Source organism: Hevea brasiliensis, chromosome 14 (assembly GCF_030052815.1).
Source record: "Hevea brasiliensis isolate MT/VB/25A 57/8 chromosome 14, ASM3005281v1, whole genome shotgun sequence".
NCBI lineage: Eukaryota > Viridiplantae > Streptophyta > Magnoliopsida > Malpighiales > Euphorbiaceae > Hevea > Hevea brasiliensis.
The window spans coordinates 13501010-13524926 of NC_079506.1; the positions used below are offsets into that span (position 1 = coordinate 13501010).

General features: G+C 33.1%; 1 pseudogene; it reads right to left on the reverse strand.

Annotated features, from left to right (window-relative positions):
• Positions 1–18203: 18203 nt before the first annotated feature.
• LOC131172785 (probable LRR receptor-like serine/threonine-protein kinase At3g47570) lies at positions 18204–23525 on the reverse strand (annotated as a pseudogene).
• Between the last annotated feature and the right edge of the window lie 392 nt (positions 23526–23917).

Here is a 23917-nt window from a genome sequence, read left to right on the forward strand (position 1 = left end):
GGTGAAAAATATGTATTACGTGTTGGGGCACCACGAGAATAAGGATGGCAATGGATTGGATTTTTGCAGGTATTCGATCCGACCGAACTCTAATAAGACGGGATTGGTAGTATATGATTGAGTTCGGGACAGGTTTGAGTTTGAAATTTAATGCCCTTGTTGAGTTCGGATTTTACATGTTGGGTAGGGGTGTGCAAACGGTCGGTTCGGTTTCGAACCGAACCGAACCGATAAAACCGAAAACTGAAAATAAAAAATTTTAAAAACCGAACCGAACCGATTGATAGGAGAAAACCGAACCGATTGATAGGAGAAAACCGAACCGAATCGAACCGATAAATTTCGGTTCGGTTCGGTTTAAAACCGATCAAACCGAAATTTATAAAATTTCATATTTTTAACATTAAATCTAAATAATAAAAACAAAAAAACAAAAAAAATTAGAAATCAAAACTCAAAAATCTTTAGGTTCGGTTCGATTTCCTTTGATTTCGGTTCGGTTCGATTCAATTTGATTCGATTTTTTTGATTTTCTATATATATTAATAATTTCGGTTCGGTTCGGTTTTTTTGATTTTTTTATGAAAATAACCGAACCGAACCGATTTAACTGAAATTATCAAAATTATAAACCGAACCGAACCAATTAAATTTTAAAACCGAACCGATTGAACCGAATTAATCGGTTCGGTTCGGTTTTTCGGTTAAAACCGAAAACTGCACACCCCTAATGTTGGGTATCCGTTATCTGAACCCGTTTATATAAATATTTAATTAAATTTAAAAAATACATTTTTTATAATAATATTTATAAATTATATTTTATTTTATATAAAATAAAATTGAAATATTTTATGGAATTATTAAATTTTAAAATATAAATTATTAATAAAAATAATTTTTATGTAGATTTTTAATTAAGATATATAAAAGGGTTCTAGTATTTTCAAGGTAATAATAGTTAGGTTTGAGATGAGTTCGAGTAGTTAAGAATAAATTTTAATCAAACTTAAGGCGGTTTGAGTTTTGAAAATATTAATCGAGTTCAGGTATGGTGATTTTTGCAAGTAATCACCTGTTGCCGTCCTTACACGAGAATCATTGACTTCCGTCTCTATACTCATCCCTACCGAACCATCAGCTCTAATACTATCAGAAAGTCTAAAGCGTCTGGACAGAAAACTCTTTAATAAGCCTTGTGAAAGAATATAATTTGACATTATATCTAACTCTAAACTTTAAAACAAAAAATTTATGGATTCTTTTAACTTATATGCTTATTTATTTTTTTTATATGAAATTTCTAATACTGGAATATTCCTAATAATAAACTAGTCCAGCTGTTTTAAGTTTGACGCTGGTATCAAACATTTAAAATATTTTTCCATCCATATCATCAAACTTGTCTGATTTGCTAGGAATTTTGGGGAGGCAGGGCTCTCAAACTTGGCAGTTTTTCCACATTGAGAATGAGACCAATTCAAAGGATTATGACCTTAACTTTTGTTTAGTATTTACTAATGCTGCCTATATTAATTTTTAAATTACAAATTGAACAACACGTCTGAGTATAGTAAAGACTCGATTGACCAATAAAATTAGGTGTTTTTAAAATGATTAAGACCTAAATTTATCTATAAAATTTTCATGTTTAACTTTGATAAATTATTTTCTAAACATTAAATTCTTGTTATTTGTTTGAGTGGACGATAAAATGAAAATTTGTATATACGTCAACTCATCACATTATAAGGGGAAAAAATAATATGAAATTAAAAACTAAATTTTTATTTAATTACGTAGTAATTGATCAAACATACTATCTTAGGCATGTGAAATTGATAATTCTAATGTTAAAATAACTAGGAAAAAATTATAAATGAAAAGTATTTAATTAGATTACGTATTCCTTAAAGAGTTTTATTTTTTTAATTAAATTGAATTTGAAGTCTAATCAAAGTAAACATCATGGTTACATCTTAGATTATATATTTTGATGCTAATAATCAACAAAAAATATATAATTAATTTTGAATTCGAAAGTGAATATGACGTATATATATGTTGTTAAGATATAAGAAACAAGAGGTTGGACCGTTGTGCTTGGATTTTCGAAGGCATTAATTCCATTAAATGAACAAGAAAATTATTATTTATCGGACAAGTGGCCTAATTAGAACTGGAAGCTAAGAATTATAAATAAATAAAATTTTAATTAGGGACTTAAAATCAATTACTGAGAACAACAATAATTCCCTAATTTTTGTCAGGGCAACAATTGAAAGTTTGATAATGAAATGGGTATGTTTAAACTAATAAAAAAAAATTAAGCTTTTGAAGTAAAATAAGAATAGCATTTTATATCATGAAAAATTCGTTATTATGTGTTATGCTTGTAAACTTTGAATAGCAAGATTGATTATGGTATAAATAAATGATAATAATTTTTTTTTTTATTACGCATGTAAGATGAGAGGGGAGTCGAATATGGGTCTCGCAGACTCAACATAGATATTGTTATATATGTAGTTATCATTAAGGCATGCCCGCTACTGTAAATGGCAATAATATTTATATCTTGTGTGGTTAAAATATTGAGTTTTTCTTGTAATGAGTATTTTTTTTTTTTTTTACACTTCTACTTATGTGGGGGGTAATCAATTTAATGAATAATTTAATCTTTAAGTGATCTCTTTTATTAATAAATACTATAAATTAATCATAAATATCTGTTTTTACACAATGGAAAATATTAACAATCTTACTGATAAAATTAAATATTTAATAATAAATGAGATTAATAATCATTGATTTAGCAAGGTGATAGAATCAAGATGGAATTGAAATTAAGCTCTTAATTGTTAATTAAAATTAAGCCTTTGAAGTAAAATAGGAATAGCATTTCATTAGTGAAGCAAACAGTGCTTTTTTTTTTTTAATAGGAAAAGATATTTCATCAGTTGGAAATAGAATACGTTTACGAAGTAAATATGGAATACAAATCATCATATGACTAAATCATCATGAGTAAATACAGTACTACCCTTTGCCTCTTCTCTTGGCCCGCAAATGTCGAGGATTTAAATGAGGCTGAATTACTTGCTATCCATAAAGCCTCAAGGCTTTCTCATCAGCACTTTCTTTCGCATAATGCCCATGACTTATCTTGGACAGTGACTCCACGAATGCTATCAGGTGGGTAACCCGAAAGTCATAAGGCCCATGGAGGTTGAATGAATGATTGAATTCCACACTTTGCCTGATGCAAGCTCTCCCCATTATGTCTTTCCTATATACTTTTCGAGAAGCTAATATTTTCGAGGACTATTTGACCAAAACTGGTTGCTCGAGATTGAATGATTTTGCAGGCTTGTTATGATGGCTTTTCTCTTAATTTACTCTCATTTTGTGGTAGTTTGATTGCATTATATGTTATCTACATTTTGATTTGTCCTCCCTTATGCTGTTTTTTCATTTTGTTTTTGTTATCCATGTTTCTTGGTGGGTTTTTTCATCAGCAGGTTGTAGTGGTTTTGTAGGGGGCTGGATATGTCGATCCTGGGTTCTATGCCTCATGATTTTTCCTTACCTTCGGATTTTCCCTTTTTTTTTTATTAGTAAATTTTTTGCATATACAGGGCTACGTTGTATCACCATTTACATATCACCATAGCTACGTTGTATCGACTTAAAACTGCTTATGCAAAGGAAGACACATGTGTGTGCATAAACTTAAGATTTATTTGATATTATCGTTAAAATTGTTAAAAAATAATAATTTTTTAAAATATATTAGAAAATATTAAAAATTAATTTAGAATTAAATTTGAAATGTTTTAATCTAAAATAACTAAACTTTTTTTTTTCATTAGAATTAAACTATTTTTTAATTACTAATAAAATTAATTTTATTGAAAAAAAAATCATAAGTCCTTCGTAAGGAAGCTAGAATTTGTAATAATTCCCCTCATAGTATGGGATCAAAGACGAGTTTAATTTTCTTTAATAAATGCAAAATAAAAATCATATATATTTTGAAAAATAAATGATTTCATTGATTCATTGCATTTTCATTCTTCAAAAAATCAATAGTTCGATACTTCACAGCTCTGGAAGTATTGGAGGAAGTTATAAAGGTGAATTTCAGCATTGGAAGAACTTCTACATGATGGACGATGGGCCCGTAGAAATGCTCTTGGAGCCGTTCCTCATGATATTGGAATGAATGATCCGTGGTATGAAGTGAATGCCTATAAACCTTTACAATATTGATACGTGGAAAGCACATGTAGCAACAAGCAATTAGAAGCAAGTAGCAAGTAGCAGCATTACAAACATATATATAATCGGTAGCTAAATGAAGAGACCAATGTATATATATATAATGTTGAAAATTTGGGAGCAGAACGGAATTTTGCAGCTGGTCTTCTCCTTGATTGTTCAAACTTGCACATAGGTAGCCCAAAATCAGGCTTGCCACTACATAGACTTTAATTTCCTGCCACAGGGTAGCACTAGAATTCTTGAAATCTCCTTGTACTGGTACCATGCCCTCCAAATCATTGTAAGATAAATCCAAAAGCTTTATTGAGTTGAAGCTCTTTAATAATCTGGAATCTTGCCTGACAAATTGTTATGAGAAAGATTTAACTCTCTAATACCTCTTAATGAAACAAAAGAGGAAGGAATAGACCCCTGAAACAAGTTGGCAGATTTCCCAGAGATGATGGAATATATTCCGATAAATTATTACCTCCAAGGCGAAGCAATTTTAGATTTTGAGGCTTTCCAATGCCAGATGGAACGGTACCTGAGAGTTTGTTCCTGCCTTCATAGAAAGCTTCCAAGTTAACAAGAACCTGCATTCCAACTGGGATGTTTCCAGATATCTGATTGTGTTGTATGGCAAACCTGTGGAGCTCCTTTGAAAAGTTGGCGATATGTTCAAGAAGTTCCCCTTCAAGGTTGTTGTAGGTTATCACTAGAGTCTGTAAATATGTGGCGTTAGTTAAAGTGGAAAAAAATCTCAAGTCATCAGCTTTCTCACTTCCTAAATTGTTGTCACCAATCCCAAATACTGAAAGCCCATGCAACTTGTCGAGAGAAGGCACTCTTCCGGTGAGATCATTTCCGAATAGATTAAGAAAATATAGATTTGAGGCGTTAGAAATTGAAATTGGGATGGTGCCAGTGAATTGGAAGAGAGTTTCCAATGCCCAGGGGAAGATTCCCTTGGAAGTGGTTACATGACAAGTCTACAGTCTCGATCGAAGAAAGATTGAAGATGGAGGGAGGGATGGTACCCGAAAATCCATTTTCAAAAATTGTTAAAACCTTTAGACTTATCAATTGGCCTAAAGTTTCTGGGAGATTTCCATTCAAAAGATTTTGATATGCATAAGTTTCTCTAGGGGCGACAGGTTCCCGAAAGATGGTGGGAGTGTCCCTATTAAATTATTTACCTCTAAATAGATCTCTTGGAGCTTTAGTAAGGAACCAAGCTCCGCAGGGATTTCCCCTACAAGACTGTTGTTAGACAAATCAAAGAAAAAAAATGTTTGAACAGTTAGATATGGTGCGAGGAATTTGACCATGAATTGAGTTGTTGCCAAAGAGACAATATTTGCAGTCTGCGTAAATGGCTAATCTAATCAATTAGATTAGGAATAGCCGCGAAATATAAAAAAATAATATTAATAATAAATATTAATATTTTTATTTATTATCAATAATAAATATTAATAAGTTTATTCATTATTATTTTAATGTGATATAATATTATTAATAAATAACGTGATAAATATAAATAAATTCTCGTTATAATAAGTAAACTTTTTTTTATTTCATAAAAAAGTAAACTTTTTATTTATTAATAAAATAATAAACTGTTAAAACCTAAAATTTCAGAACAGATAATAAAAAATATATATCAAATCATATTAGGTATTAGATATTAAAAATAATTTTTTAAAGTGAATATGATAATAAATATAATAAAGATATATAATTGAATTATAAAATTAAATAAGGATAATAAAGAAAAATATTTGATCAAATTAATTTATAAGCATCTGCTTATAAGTATTAAAATAAAAAGTTCTTTCCTCTAAATTTTTTATAACTTATAAATTATAAAAATTTGTTAAATAAATAAGTTAACATAAATAATGACTTATAAGTAGGTTTAATCAACTTATAAGTCGGGCCAATTACTCTCTTCTTTTACTTTTAATATTAGATGAGATAGAAATGAAGAGAAGGCTTTTACTCATGAATTCTCGAAATACATATAATAATAATATACTATTTTTTATTAAAAAAATAATTTATTTTTATTTATTTAATTTTAATATATCTATATATTATATTTAAAACTTATATTTCTAGGTTATAATTTATTTTTAATAAATAAATTTATATTATATTATATAATAATAAATTAAAATAAAAAATAAAAAAGAAGAAAATCCTCGTTGAGAAATCCGACTTCCACTTTCGCCTTGACCCCAACCCCTCAAATTTTCATCTCAACTCTACTAATTTATAATTTGTATATAATAATTTAAATTAAAATATTAAAATTATTTTATTGTTATTAAATAAATACAAGAGTTTAATTAGAAATTAATTATTTTAATTTTCATATTTATAAATTAAAATTTGATTAGCTGTTGTTATTTGAAATTCAATTTAAAGTTAATCTAATAATTTGAAATTTAAATTAAAGTTAATCTAAAATTTTTTATAGTTTAATATTTTATATTATATTATGTGAGTGGCTGCCCTGTTAATTTTTGTCAAGCATTTACAAATGCCAACCTTATACTTTAATTTCGAAGTGAAGAACACGCCAGTCTTGGGAGGATACTTTTTATAAGCAAAAATTTTATTAGTTATAAGATTAGGAAAAATTTAACATAAGCATTGTCGATTAAACCAGGCTGATAGGCCACCCATTACATATAACCTAAACAACAGCATACTAAGTGAAAAAACTGAAAAGAGAACAAAATATACTAAAATGCATATTATAAAGTAGAAAAGAAATCCAAATTACAATATGCTGCATCCATATTGTAAGTACAAAGCTGCTTGCACAACTAAACAAGCAGAATATCTAAATATCACCCCCAGATAGTCCAGAAAGAGTAGCAAAAATTGGAAGCAATAAAATCAGAGGAGGATAAAGATTTGCATTCTCAAAGCAAGAATACTACAACCAAAGGAGTCTTGGGAAGATTAATTAGAGCCCCATTAGGCTATAATTTATGGCTATTTCATTTTTTAAAAATAAAAATATTAAAGTTTATAAAATAAAAAATTTAATTTTAGAAAAATTTAATTTTTTATAATTTATTTGAAACAAAATAACTATAAAATTTGTAGAAAGAGATGATTCTCCTTAATATCAATTAATCTGTACATGGGTATATATATATATATATAATTGATTCCTATAATTATGTTCTACTAATTAGGAAGAAATCCTAAATAAGAAATCTTAAATAGGAATACAGAATATAGAATATACAGAGAAATAATATAGTGATTGACTTTCCATAACACTCACCCTCAAGTTAGAGCATAGATGTTAATCATGCCCAACTTCTTATAAATGTAGTCAATCCTAGCTCCATTCAGAGCTTTTGTGAAAATATCTCCTAACTGCTCTCCAGTTTTGATGTGTCATATTGAGATGATCTGTTGTTGAATCTTTTCACGAATAAAGTGACAATCAATCTCAATATGTTTGGTCCGCTCATGAAACACCAGATTAGAAGAAATATGGAGAGTAGCTTGATTATCACACTACAATTTCGCAGGCAGGGAGGTCTTAAAACCTGTCTCATCTAGTAATTGAAGTATCCACATTACCTCATATCTCGATTGTGCCATGGCTCGTATTCGGATTCAGCACTAGATCGAGAAACTACACTCTGCTTCTTGCTTCTCCAAGACACCAAATTTCCTCCAACAAAAACGCAATATCCAATAATTGACCTCCTGTCAACCTTAGATCCAGCCCAATCAGCATCTAAAAAACATTCAACATTCAAATGCCCATGATTACTATATAACAAACCTTTTCCCGGAGCACCCTTCAGATAACATAAGATTTGTCCCAAGGCTTCCCAATGAGCAATAGTTGGGAAAGACATAAACTGACTTACCACACTAACGGCATAAGCAATGTCAGGACGAGTGACTATAAGATAGTTCAATTTTCCTACCAATCTCTTGTATCTCTCTGGATCTTCAAACAACTCACTATCCCCTACTAACAGTTGTAAATTTGGAGTCATTGGTGCACTACAAGGCTTAGCACCTAATTTTCCTGTCTCTGTCAATAAATCGAGGACATATTTTCTTTGAGATAAGAAAATACCCTTCTTACTTCTCATAACTTCAATACCCAAGAAATACTTTAACAATCCCAAGTCTTTGGCCCGAAACTGGGTTTAGAGGAAGGTTTTAAGAGATGAAATACCAGTAGAGTCACTCCCAATGATGCCAACGTCATCCATATAGACTACCAGGAGAATTAGACCAGCCTCAGATTGCCTATAAAATACTGAGTGATCACACTTACTCTTTTGCATACCAAATTCCTGTACTGCTTCATTAAATCTTCCAAACCAGGCCCTAAGACTTTGTTTCAAGCCATAAAGAGACTTCTAAAGCCTACAAACTTTACCCAACTCCCCCCGAGCAACAAACCCAGGTGGTTGCTCCATATACACCTCCTCCTGAAGATCACCATGAAGGGAAGCATTCTTGATATCTAATTGGTGCAGGGGCTAATCATATGTAGCTGCTAAAGAGATAAACAAGCGAACAGAAGTAAGTTTAGCTACAGGAGAAAAAGTGTCAGAGTAATCAACCCCATATGTCTGAGCATATCCTTTTGCTACAAGGCGTGCTTTTAACCTAGCCACAGAACCATCAGGATTTACCTTAACTATAAATACCCATTTGCAACCAATAGCCTTCTTACCAGTGGGCAAAGGCAACAGTTCCCATGTACCATTAGTATCTAAAGCCTCCATTTCCTCTTTCATAGCAGCACACCATCCAGGATGAGACAGTGTCTCACCAACAGTATTAGGGATAGGAATCGAGTCTAAAGAACTAATAAAACACTGAGAATAAGAAGACAATTGATTATAAGAAACAAAAGAAGAGATAGGGTAAGTACATGAACGTTTACCTTTACGAAGAGCAATGGGTAAGTCTAGATCAGAATCATGATCAGTATGAGGTACAAGATCTCCCAACAAAGTAGCTGGTGGAGGATCTGAGTCAGGAATCTCCAATCTCCTGGAATAAACATGAACAACGAGAGGACGAGTAGGTCTAGAGACAAAAGGAATAGGCTGTGGAAGAGGACTAGACATTGGTTGGACAGTATATATTAAGAGATCATCCTCCTCTCCCTGACTCTCATACACAGATGATTGAGGAAAAAATGGAGTGGACTAAAAAATGTGACATCTGTAGAAACAAGATAACGATTAAGAGTAGGAGAGAAACAGCAGTACCCTTTTTGTAGCCGGAAGTACCCAAGGAAGACACATTTGAGAGACTTTGGATCCAATTTAGTAACCTGTGGACGAACATCACGCACAAAACAAGTACAACAAAAAATATGGGGTTCAACAGGGAACAAAGATTTTGTAGGAAACAAAGCAGTATAAGGAATATCCCCATTAAGGACAGAAGATAGCATACGATTGATCAAAAAGCATGCTGTAGAAACTGCATCCGCCCAAAAGTGTTTAGAAACTTTCATCTGAAAAAGAAGAGCACGAGTTACCTCAAGAAGATGCTGATTTTTTCTTTCAGCCATGCCATTTTGGGATGGGGTATCCACATAGAAAGACTGATGAAGAATGCCATTTTGTATCATATAAAACTAAAATTGTGCTGAAAAGTATTCTTTGGCATTGTCACTTCTTAATATGCGCACAAAAATATTAAATTGAGTTTTGATTTCATTACAAAAGGCACAAAAGATAGAAAACAACTCAGAATGATTCTTTATTAAATATAACCAGGTAACACGAGAGTAACCATCAACAAAAGTAACAAAATAATGAAATCCAATTTTAGAAGTAACAGAACAATGACCCCAAACATCAGAATGAACTAACTCAAAAGGGGATGAAGCCCATTTATTGACTCTAGACACAGAAGGCAAATGATGATGTTTTGCAAACTGACACTACTTACATTCTAGTACTGATAAAGACTGAAACTGAGGACATAGCTTCTTCATGGTAGACAAAGAAGGATGACCCAATCTACAATGAGCTTCAAGAGGTGTTAAGGTACTAGAGCAAACAAGCGACCGCGGTACATGATTTTCCAGAATGTAGAGACCACCTGACTCAAATCCTCTACCAATAATTTGCTTTGTCATAAGATCCTGAAACAAACACTGGTCAGGAAAAAAGAAAACAGAACAATTTAATGTACGAGTAAGTTTACTAACAGAAAGTAGATTAAAAGAGAATTTTGGTAGACACAAAACAAATGACAAAGAAATTGATGAAGTCGATTCAGCCTGCAACCCATGACACAAGAAGTAGAACCATCAACTAAAGTAACAGTAGAAGAAGTGAGATTAGACTGAAAAGTAGATAGAAGACTAGAATTACCTGTCATGTGATCTGTCGCATCAGAATCAATAACCCGTTTGGATGAGGAAGACACAAGGCATGTAGTGGATTTACCTGACTCAGCGATCGCAGTGACAGGGGAACTGGTAGGCTTTAGAGATGCCTGATACTGGGAAAACTGTGCAAAATCCTCTGCAGATACCAAAATAGTTTTCTTAGATGAAGATACTGTAGAATCCTCTGCTGCCATATTTGCCATCTGTGATCGCTGATTTTTCCTCTGAAGTTGCGGACAATTATATTTTGTATGGCCAGGCTCATGGCAATAATAACAAATGACTCCTCTTGAGTCCTGATTAGAACTAGCCTCTCCATTACGCTGATTACTTATGTTGCCTGTAATTCCTCCTCTACTCCCTCTTCTATTACCCTGTTGTCCATTTGGATTACAGCTAATAAGAGCACTACTGGCAGGCTGTGAAGATTGGTTACTCTCTATACGAAGGACCCGTGTGAATGTTTTATGCAAAGAGGAAATCTCATAACTAGAGAGAATCTGAGATTTAGCAGTCTCATACTCTGAATGAAGGCCTGCAAGAAAACTCATAACAGCCGGTTGGTCCCATTGGACCTGCTGAACTTTCACATCAGGATTAAAATGCAACAATACATTAAGTTCCTCATATACCCGTTTAAAATCTATAAAATAAGCCGTGAGAGACATATCTTCTTTCTCAGGCCAGTAGAATACCTTACAAACATCATAAATACGGAAGATATTCCCTTTACCAGAATACAAAAATCTAAGTAATCCATCAATTCCTTAACAAATTCACAGTGATTAATTAAACTAATTACCTAACTGTGAAACGAGTTCCGAAGCTGCAAAAATAACCAAGCATCCTCCCTTAGCCAAGTTTGTCGTGTATCATTCATAGGTGGATCTCTAGTAAGGTGATCATCCTTATCAATGCTATGCAAATAGACCCTAACAGTCTTACTCTATTCCAGGTAATTCGAACCATTAAGTTTGTGTTCCGTGATCTTAGTCATCATCGGAATCACATCAAAAATAACATTCTTATTGTCTGCCATTTGTTGAGACAATAAAACTAATAAACGCTAATCCAAAGTGCTTATCGCAAAGAAATAACCCAAAATCACAAATCAAGCAAATACCAAAATAGAATCGAGAGCCAAACCTCGTAAGTCCTTTAATGGTATCTTTGGATCGCAACAAAGACACAAAGTGGTAGAATGAGGGGGTTGAGGCGACGCCAGCAATGTTGATTGGAGTCGAAACGGCCGGTCGGCGGCCAAGGTCTCTCCTGAGCTGGGTGGTGAGAACAAATAGTCACCCTGATAGATGACCTACTCTGATACCATGTAGCAAGAGATGATTCTCCTTAATATCAATTAACTGCATACATGGGTATATATATACAATTGATTCCTATAATTGTGTTTTACTAATTAAGAAGAAATCCTAAATAAGAAATCCTAAATAGGAATATAGAATACAGAATATACAGAGAAATAATATAGTGATTGACTTTTCATAACAAAATTTATCCATATAATATTATGAAAAATAACATTTGTATGCATTGGAGTAAAGTCAGTTTAATTATTGAGATGTTCATGAGAAGGAGAATTTCATCCGATTAAAGACTTCAACATAGCTGAACGTTTTGGATGGGTTACACTTTTATTCAATTAATAGAGCCTTTGCAGAGTTCTACAAAGAGTAATAAAAATATATAATTAAGAAAATAAGAACAGTCTATTTACATTTATATTACATTTGATCAATTAAGTATATATCCAATAATTTAATTTAATTAAGGATTTCAACAAAATCAACCAAACGATTGAAAAAAAATTCTTAATACTGATGTTGGTCAATTTAATTATACATGAAATTAATATTGATGTTGATTCTTAAATTTAGCAATTAGGTGAATTGTACGGCTAAAAAACCAAAATAATCTCAGTACTTATGACCTTAACATTCAGTAGCAGAGGGAGCGAGTAATTTAAATTAAAATTTGATTATTAATTGTTATTTGAAAATTAAATTTAAGTAATTTGATAATTTCCTATCATATAATATAAAATTATATGGGATTTTTCAATTTTTATTTTTTTTTGCTTTTCCTCTCATTTTGTGAGTACAATATAATTTTTTTTCCTTTATCTTTCCTCTCATTTAACTTTCTCTATTTTATTTTATTCAAATTAAAAACTATTTTATTTATATATATACGAGTAGATAAAATTTTCAATTTCAACTCTTATACAAATTTTAAATAGTTCATCTTAAATACATATTTATATTTAATTGATATATTTACTTTATTATTTCATTGATATGTAATTTTTCGTATTTCTTTACTTTTAACAAATTGATAACGTCATTTTTTTTATAAAAATATGTCATATTATAAATTATTGAGATGTTCATGAGAAGGAGAATTTCATCCTATGAACGTCTTGGATGGGTTACACCTTTTTAAAAATTAACAGTAAAAATGTGCGTTTGCAGAATTCTACAAAACGTTTTGAATGGTCTTTTGCAGACTAAATTGACTCTGAGCATTTTGGATTTTCACACGATTCATTGACCTTCTAACTAATTTGTTCGCACATGCTCATATAATTATTCTTTAAGAAAATAATAATTCTGTTATGTTTATTTCATGAAAAATATTTTTTAAAATTTTTTTTAACATTTAGAATATTTAAAAAAATTAATGAATTGAAAATGTTTTTTTAAAAAATTAATTTATTTATTTTTTTAAAAAATAAAAATTAAGTTATTTTTAAGAACAATGACTTCTTTTTTTTTTTTAAACAGAAAGATTTTTTTTTTATTTTTTAGACTTTAATAATCTTATTAAAAATTGAAAACACTTATAATAAATACATACCATTAATTTAACACCGCAACTAAATAACAAAATAATTTTATGAAAAATATTTTTTAAGGAAACATTTTTCACGAAAAATATTTTTTATATATCAGTTATTTTTCTTGAAGCAAATAGAACTTTAGATTTGTTACAATATATCTGTTAGTGAGTTTATACATGAAATTAATATTGATCCAATAATTAATACTCTTACTCATGTGAGAGGTAATGTAATAAATAATTTAAACTTTAATTAATATCATTTATTAATAAATACTATAAATTAATCGTAAAAAATTTTTGTTGTTACATAATAGCAAATATTAACAAACTTACTAATAAAATAAAATATTTATTAATAAATGCGATTAATAGTTGAAGAAAACAGAAATATTGAGGTCTTCCTCATTAACATCCCAACATATATAGAACTCAAAGACTCCTATACAAGAAAAGACTCCTACTAAAGATAAACTTCTATATCTGTACAAAACAAGATTTCCTATACAAAGTAAACTACTAAAAATACATCCACTGATATAGCTAAAGATCCTAAAATACCGTCCCTTTATTTGCTGCATAATTTATGCTATCCAATATTGCCTGAATACCCCCTCTCAAGTTGGAGCATAAGGATTCGAAATGCCCAAGTTGCCAAGAAGAAACTGAAATTGGTCATTCCCCAAAGCTTTAGTGAAAAAGAAGTACGCACATGAGCTGTTTCTATATTTCCATTTTGTATTTCCTCACGAATAAAATGACAATCAACTTCGATGTGTTTCGTACGCTCATGATATACTGGATTTGCTGCTATGTGTAAAGCAGATTGACTGTCACAGTATAATCGCATTGAACCAGAATGTTCTACACCAAGGAACAGCAACGAACCCTTTAACCATTTAAGTTCACAAGCTGCAGTAGTCATTGAGCGATATTCTACTTCAGCGGAGGAACGAGAAACGGTCTGTTGTTTCTTGGTTTTCCATGAAACAGGAGAAGTGCCCAAACAAATAAAATAACCTGTCAAGGAGCCTCGTGTCAAGGGACAGCTTGCCCAATCTGAGTCACAATAAGCATACAGATTGAGATCAGAGTTCGCTCGCAAAAGAATGCCTTGACCAGGATTTCCCTTCAAATAGCGCACTACTCGCAACGTAGCTTCCCAATGAGCCTTCTTTGGATGCTGCATAAATTGAGCAAGTATATGCACACAGTAACTCAATTCAGGCCGTGTAATAGTTAAATAGATAAGCCTTCCTACCAGTCGACGATATTGTGCTGGGTCATTGGCATCGTCTCCTTCTACAAGAGCAAGTTTATGATTCTACTCAAGAGGAGTTTTTGCTGGCTTAACTCCCAGCAAACCGACCTCAGAGATGATATCCAAAGCATACTTTCGTTGACATAGAAAAATCCCTTCAGTATTTCTCGCCACCTCTATGCCCAAAAAATATTTCAACCTTCCCAAATCTTTCATATGAAAACATTTGCTCAAATACTCCTTGAATTTCTGCACAGCCATGGCATCATTACCTGAAATAATAAGATCATCCACATAGACAAGAATATGTATTTGCACATTCCCTTTACGAAAAGCAAACAACGAATAGTCTGAGCAAGATTGTTGAAAACCGTACTCCTTCAAAGAAGCTGCCAATTTAGCAAACCAACAGCGTGGTGCCTGACGCAACCCATACAAAGACTTGCGAAGTCTACACACTTTCCCAGGACTTTGAGAAGCAAAACCTGGTGGCATTTTCATGTAAACTTCCTCATTTAAATCTCCATGCAAGAAAGCATTTTGCACATCCATTTGATGCAGTTCCTAGTTCTTTGCAACGGCTACCGCGAGAAAAATACGAACAGTGGCCATCTTTGCTGTGGGAGCAAAAGTTTCATGGTAGTCGACACCCTCTACTTGATTATTGCCAAGAATCACCAACCGAGCCTTACATCATTCAATGCTACCATCTGAATTATACTTTATTTTGTACACCCACTTACTGGCAATAGCCTTCTTCCCAGGCGATAAGTCTTCCACTATCCAAGTCCCATTGTCTTCCAAGGCTTGAATTTCTTTTCTCATAGCCTCCCGCCATCTTTTGTCTTTGATTGCTTCACTATAACAAGCTGGTTCTGAACCTGTAGTTATGCTTGCTAAAAAGGACTGATGTTGCGAAGAAAACTTATCATAATTGACAAAATTGGCTATGGGATAAGAAATACCTGAGGAAGTTGATTGAAGAGATGAATGCTTTGAGGGGTTGAATCTCACGTTATTTTTCACATAATCCTTGAGACGAGTTGATGACTGTTTGACCTTGTGTCCTCGACCCAGCTGGTGTTCTACAATCACTCCCTCACATTCTAAATCATTTTCCCTATTTTTGGCAGCTATGTCACCAGAATTTTCCTCAGCTGTAGGACTGTCTTCAAAAGATTTCTTATTGTCCAATATGTCCTCCTCTTCTTTGACAGTTTCCTAATTCTTATTCATGTTAGGCCCATCTACATTTCTAGTGGAACTATCACCTACAGTCACTTGTGTAGCATATGGAAAATTTGTTTCTACAAACACCACATCCCTTGAGACTAGATATTCAGAAGTTTCTAAATCATATATTTTCCATCCTTTCTTGTCAAAGGGATATCCCATAAAAATGCACCTACGACTTCTACTGGCAAATTTATCCTTGTCTCTAAGTTGTATATGTACATAACAAAGACACCCAAAAGTCCTAATGTGATTATAGGAAGGGGGCTGTCCAAAGAGAATTTCATAAGGAGTTTTTCCCTTCAAAACTGCAGATTGTGTCCTATTAATTAAGTATCCAGCTGTAAGAATGCATTCACCCCAAAAATCAATTGGCAAGTGTGCCTAAAACATCAAAGCTCTCGCCACATTAAGTATGTGACGATGTTTTATCTCTACAAGTCCATTCTGCTGGGGAGTTCCTACATAAGAAGTCTGATACAATATGCCATGCTCATCAAAATATTCTCTTAGACATACAAATTCACTGCCATTATCACTCCTAATAATTTTCACATTCCTTTCAAACTGCCTTTTAATCATAGCAATAAAATTCTTAAGAACACAAGCAACTTCATGTTTTCCTTTCAATAAATAAATCCACACAGCACGAGAACAATCATCAATAATTGTCAAAAAATAAATAGCTCCACATGAAGCAGAAACTCTATAAGGTCCCCATAAATCACAATGCATTAAATCAAAACATTCTTTGGCTTTATTCTCACTAGAATAAAACATCTCTCTAGTCTGTTTTGCTCTAAAACAAACATCACAACTTAAATTTCTACTACTTTTACTGGAAATATCAGCTGCAGAAATCAGCTCTAGCACCTTATTTGACGGATGACCCATTCTCCTATGCCAAAGATCAAAGTCTGCAACTCCAGAAGCTTTACAAGCATTTGCCAAAACCACCCCTTTGAGAAAATACAGCCCCTCACGCTGTTCACCCACTCCAATCAGCCTCCTTGAATTTTGGTCCTGTATAGCACAGATTTTGTTAGTGATTTGCAGTACCAGATTTGAGTCATTAAGAAGTTGTGAAACAGAAATTAAATTGTATTTCAAATTAGGCACAAAAAGAACATGTTGCAACTTCAATCCTCCTCCAAGATGTACTGTTCCTTCTTTTAGTGCTATAGTTTCTTCACCATTTGGCAATCCTACTGGACACAGTACAATGTCAGATAGATCTCTTAGACAAGCACTTGTGCCAGTCATATGATGGGAAGCTCCTGAATCTATTATCCAAGGCAAAATTCCTTGCTTACCAGTCAACCTTTCATTTGGTACAGTCCTCTGCGAACTCAAAATTCCCAGTAAGGTGCTCTATTGTTCGTCATTCAAGCCATTAAGCCCCTTCCTATCAGAATCTGTGACACCTCTACGACCATCCTCTGCTGCCAATGTCTGTGTGATGTTTGCTCGTGGGACACCACCCTTGTCACGTCCTCCTCCACCATTACGCTTACGCCCACTTCCTCGTCCTGTAGTACTGGAGCGAGGTCTATTTCCCCACCAATCTGGATACCCTATCAACTGAAAGCAGGTATCCGACTCATGTCCCTCACGTTTGCAATTCGAGCAAACCACAGTTTTGTCCCCCCCTGAATTTCGCCCTCCTGCTTGAACTGCAAAACTCATGGGGTTGCCTTTCTCTTCTTTTGTTCTTGTCATTGTCCTCACTCGTTCTTGTTGAACAACAATAGCATATACCTTATTCAGATTGGTTAATGGCTCAGTACTCAAGATATTAGCATGCACAGTTCCATAACTTTCTTCATCCAAACCCATTAGAAATTGATGAACTCTTTCTTCTTCCCTTTTCTTTTCCAACTCAGTAGTGAGATTGCATCTGCATCCATCACAGTTGCACAATGGTATCTTGTCATAATTATTCAATTCATCCCATATGGTTTTAAGACGTCCATAGTAATTGACAATGGTCTGTCCATCCAGCTTACAATTCGCCAAATCTGATCTCAATTGCTGCACTCTCGGTCCATTCCCAATGGAGAAGCGCTGCCTTATGTCCTCCCATAGATCTCTTACATTCTCCATATGAGAAATAGTTGAACGTAAACACGGCTTAATGGTGTTGAACACCCATGAGACAAGCATGGAATTGACTGTCCATCAATCTTCAATTTCCGGTGAGTCATCTGCCGGTTGTTTCACAGTTCCATCTATGAAACCATACTTCTTTTTGGCCCTCAAAGTAGTCCGCACTGCCCGTGCCCACTCTTCATAATTTTCTCCCTTCAACTGCACCTGAGTAATTATGTTACCCGGATTGTCATTGGAGCTCAAAGTATAAGGACTGGAAGTTTTCTTATCAGAACCAGTAGTCTCTTCATCTTTGGGAGCCATGGCTCTGATACCATGAAGAAAACAGAAATATTGAGGTCGAAAAGATGCCCCTTTCTCATTAACATCCCAACATATGTACAGCTCAAAGACTCCTATACAAGAAAAGACTCCTACTAAAGATAAACTTCTATATCTGTACAACTCAAAGACTCCTACTAAAGATAAACTTCCATATTTGTACAAAACAAGATTTCCTATACAAAGTAAACTACTAAAAATATATCCACTGATATAGCTAAAGATCCTAAAATACCGTTCCTTTATTTACTGCATAATTTATGCTATCCAATATTGTCTGAATAATAGTAAGTGATATAGTAAGGTGATAGAACCAGTCGATGGAGCTGAAATGAATTTTTTTTTTTTTTGAAATATCTGAAATGAAGCTCTTAATTAATTAAAAATTAAGCATTTGAAGTAAAATAAGATATCATTTTATTAGTGAAGCAAACGCAGTACAAAGCTAATAGAAAGCATATATCACATACGCTGACAACTACATTGTATCAACCTAAAACTGAGTATGCAAAGGAAGATGTGAGTGTGCGCGCGCAGAGTGAAGATGAGAAAGGGAAAAAGATTGTGACTATGTGAATATGAGAATGAGGATAAATGAAAATTATAAAAGGAAGAGTTAGTGAGAAAAAAAAATGGTTATGTCATTTAGAGTTTTCGTATATAAATTTTGATTTTCTTTTAAGTTTATTATTTATTTTAAAAGATTTAAATAATAGATGTTTAGGATGAAGTGTTACCAAGTCTAAATTTATTAAATAAAATAATTTTTAAAGTTTTAACAGAATAAAAAATTATTTTAGTAGGATCATGAGGGTAATTTAATACAACATGTGTATGGGAAATTTTTATTTTTTCAAATTTTTATTGTGCTAAATTGGATCAAGATGGACCTCCAACAATAATAGATTTTAAAATATTCAAGTCTAAGGATAAACGGTAATATAGCGTAAATTATACTCCTAATTATTAATAAATTAATATGCCATAATTTCAAATATGCATGATTTATGATTGTTTTAGATAAGGCTTAATAATAAAAAAAAATATATATAAATATTTATGCACTATAACACTTTTATCAAATATTTTTAATTTTAATAATTTTCAATGTTAATATGGAGTATTATTGCTGACATGATAAGTTCATGAAATATTTTTTTTTAAGATGAATAAGACTTAATTAAAAAAAAAAAGAATAAGAACTTTATTTTCATGACTTATTTTTGAATCGAATCGACACTAAAACTTTAAAAGATATAAGATAATCCAAATTTGTAATAAACATTTATTAAGTATTTACAATTCAATTATCTTGAAAAATACCTCAAAATAATATTATTGATCATAGTACGTAGCTCAAATACAACCAATATCCAAACATTCCCAGTCTACCACGATCACCACAAGGGGTGGCAGTTAGGGCACAAACCCCATCTCTTAGAACACAACAAGGGCACGCCATAGACTAATTGGAGACATTACCAAATACAGCATCGCTTATTATAATTCAAAAGTTTAAATATCCTCGTACCAAATACAACTAATTGGGGAGATTACATAGACTAAGGAACATTCAGCTTTGAAGTGATCAATCTTTAGTACCTGCGATGAAATATGTAACAGATATTATAAACGAAATATCAAAATCTTTTTGAGTATCATATTAGATTTTTTTATACGCATATGACAAGTTTCATTCTGTATTTCAACAAAAGAATAGAATTATTTACCTGCCACTTGAAGTGCACTTACAGTTTCTCTCTCCCTGGGTAATCTAGTTCCAACAAGTTTGTTTCTAATGGAAGAGAGCTGAGCAACAACATCACTCATATTCATGCGCTCTTGTGGTGATTCCATAGAACAAGAGATTCCAATTTCTAATGTTGAAATCAAGCATTCAATGAATATGTTGTTTCTCCTAATCATAAAATTGTGGTTATGATTTTGTGTTGTGTCTGCATTGAGTTGCATCTGAAAAAGGTTGGGATCTATAATCTCTTTCACTTGTTCTAGCAAACCTCTTTTGACAAAATTGTGAAGGTTCAAATTCTCTTTGAACGTGTCATCAGTTGGCCTCTTTCCTGTGAACATCTCCAACAAAAGTATGCCAAAACTATATACGTCACCTTGTGCTGATACCTCACTTCCCACACCATATTCTACAATACACACATCAAGACATAGTTAATTGATTTGATTTGAAACACATAAAAAATAATGAATTCTTCTAGCTTATTAAATTAGAAAACTACAGATTTTAGACATCAAAGTAAAACTGAGAAGTCAATGCTTGTCATTTCATCAATTATTATATTAAGTAAACAAAAGCAAATATATGGTGAAGGAAATAGTGAAAAATATGTTTTAGGGCGATTACCTGGAGGACAATAACCAATAGTTCCTCTTATTCCAAGTGAGCTAGATTGATTCGTTGAACAGTTAAGCATCCCAATAGAAAGGAACTTTACTAACCCAAAATCACTTATATGTCCGATCATATCTTCATTGAGAAGGACATTACTTGGTTTTAGATCACAATGAACAATTGGTGTTCCACAATGACAATGAAGATACTCAAGTGCAGAAGCAACATCAATAGCGATATTCAATCTTTGGATAACATTTAAAGTCCTTGGCACCTCATCTAATCGAAGAGTTGGATGCAACCAGACATCTAAGCTCCCATTAACCATGAAATCATAAACCAATGCTTTGAAATCATTGCCATGATAATCAACTCCTGAACAAGCTGTGAGTACTTTCACAAGATTTCGATGCCTGACATTTCGTAAGGCCTCACATTCGGTTATAAAACTCTTTGAAGCTCCTCTTCGCATCAGGTTAAGCACCTTAACTGCAACTACCATTTCTTCTTGATTAAGAATTCCTTTATATACAGATCCAAAGCTACCAATACCAATTAAATTATCTGAAGAGAATCCATTGGTGGCTTTAAGAAGACTTTATAAGACAACTTCAATAGTGAATTGCCATCAAATTGTGATGTAGATTCTCTTCTTCTCTTTCTTGAATGGCGCCAAAGAAGCAAAGAAACAAGCAAAAGTGCAACGCCTATAACCACAAAAACCATAGAAATTATGATCTTCAATTTTGCAGTTGGTCTTCTCATTGATTGTTCAAACTTGCACACAGGCAGTCCAAAATCAGGCCTGCCGCCACATAGATTTTTATTTCCTACCATAAAGGTAGCACTAGAATTCTTGAAAATTCCTTCTACCGGTACCATGCCCTCAAAATCATTATAAGACAAATCCAAAAGCTGTATTGACTTGAAGCTCTTTAGAAACTCTGGAATCTTGCCTGACAAATTATTATGAGAAAGATTTAACTCTCTAATGCCTCTTAATGAACCAAAAGAGGAAGGAATGGACCCTTGGAACAAGTTGGCACTCATGAATAACAATTCTAGACTTGTACAACTGCCAAGACCACTGGGAATCTCCCCTGACAACATGTTCTCATTAAGGGCAAGGGTTCCTAGATTCTTCAAATTTTCTACTTCTTTTGGAAGGGAACCAGACAAATTATTTATGGACAAATTAAAAACTATTGACAAAGAGGAAAGTCCAATAACTTGTGGGGGTATGGGACCACTAAGATTGTTTCTAGAAAAATCAAGTGTGAGCAATTTTTTGCACCTGCCCAGACTGGTAGGGATGGTTCCTTGAAGATTATTGTTATCTAAATCAATTTCAAGTAAATTTGTCAGGTTTCCCAGAGATGATGGAATATATCCCGACAAATTATTTCCTCCAAGGTTAAGTTTTTTTAGATTTTGAAGCTGTCCAATGCCAGATGGAATTGTACCTGAGAGTTTGTTCGATACTGCATTGAAAACTTCCAAGTTAACAAGAACCTGTATTACATCTGGGATGTTTCCAGATATCTGATTGTTTCCTATGTCAAAGAAGTGGAGCTGTTTTGAAAAGTTGGCAATGTGTTCAGGAAGTTCCCCTCCAAAGTTGTTTTCGGCTATTTGTAGGTGTCCTAAAGCTGTGGCATTCGTTAAAGTGGATAGAAATCTCAAGTCATCAGCTTTCCCACTTCCTAAATTGTTGCCACCAATCCCTAATTCTGAAAGTCCATTTAACTTGTCAAGAGAAGGCACTTTTCCGGTGAGATTATTTACGGGTAGATCAAGAAATTCTAGATTTGAGGCGTTAGAAATTGAAGTTGGAATGGTGCCAGTGAATCGATTATCAGCGATAGAAAAAAATTGGAGATTTGGAAGAGAGTTTCCAATGCTCAAGGGAAGGTTCCCTTGGAATTGGTTAGATGACAGGTCTAAAACCTTGATCAAAGAAAGATTGAAGATGGAGGAAGGGATGGTACCCGAAAATCCATTTTCAAAAATTGATAAAAGCCATAGACTCTTCATTTGGCCTAAATTTTCTGGGAGATTTCCTTTGAAATGATTTTTAGATGCATAAAGCATCTGAAGGGACGACAGATTCTGAAAGATGGTGGGAGAGTCCCTATTAAATTACTGCCATATATATTGAAGTATTTTAGCATCAGCAAGGAACCAAGCTCCTCAGGGATTTCCCCTACAAGATTGTTGTTAGCCAAATCAAAGATAATAAGGTTTGAACAGTTAGATATGCTGGGAGGAATTTGGCCATCAATTGAATTGTCAAAAAGAGACAACGTTCGCAGTCTGCGTAAACGGCCAATCTGAGGAGGGATCTCGTGGCTGAAGCTATTGTTTGCGAGGATCAACTTCCTTAAGAAGCTCAAATTACCAACATGTGGTGATATGGAACCTGAAAGTTTGAGGGATTGTAGGTCTAACCTTGTGACTCTTTGGTGTCTTCGCCCACAGGTGACCCCATACCAGCGGCAGAAGCGAAGAGTGCTATTCCATGAGCTCATGACCCCAAAAGGGTCGTTACTTATTTTGGCCTTGAGTTCCAACAATGCAAGTCGATCTGTCACATTGTTCCTGTGAATGGCAGAGGCTGCTGGCGAGTTGAAGCACAAGAAATGAATAATATAAAGGAGGCACAAGGTTGAGAAAGATGCTGACGAACTCTTGCAATAAAGCCCCATATCTGTAGTTTGAGAGTTTTTGAGGTTATAGATTAGGAATTGGTATGTTCAATTAATCAAGTAGAAAGCAATTTGTGGAGATGGGACGTGTGATACATTAATGTGATCAACTATTTAACACAAGTATTAAAATATTTCAGAGCGTGCTATAGGGGCAACTACCTAACCAATGACAACAATTTAGAGGAAATGATGCTTAAAGAAAAGTGACCTTTAATAGTGGGATTAAATTTTGTTACAATGAATTTGGATAATTTACCGATGAATTTTAAAAATTTATAAATAATATAATAGACTAAATTTGTTTAAAAATTTCTTATTAAAATATAGGATAACGTATTATAGGGCCACCACCCACCCAATGACAAGAATTTGAAAAAACCTGGTAGTTT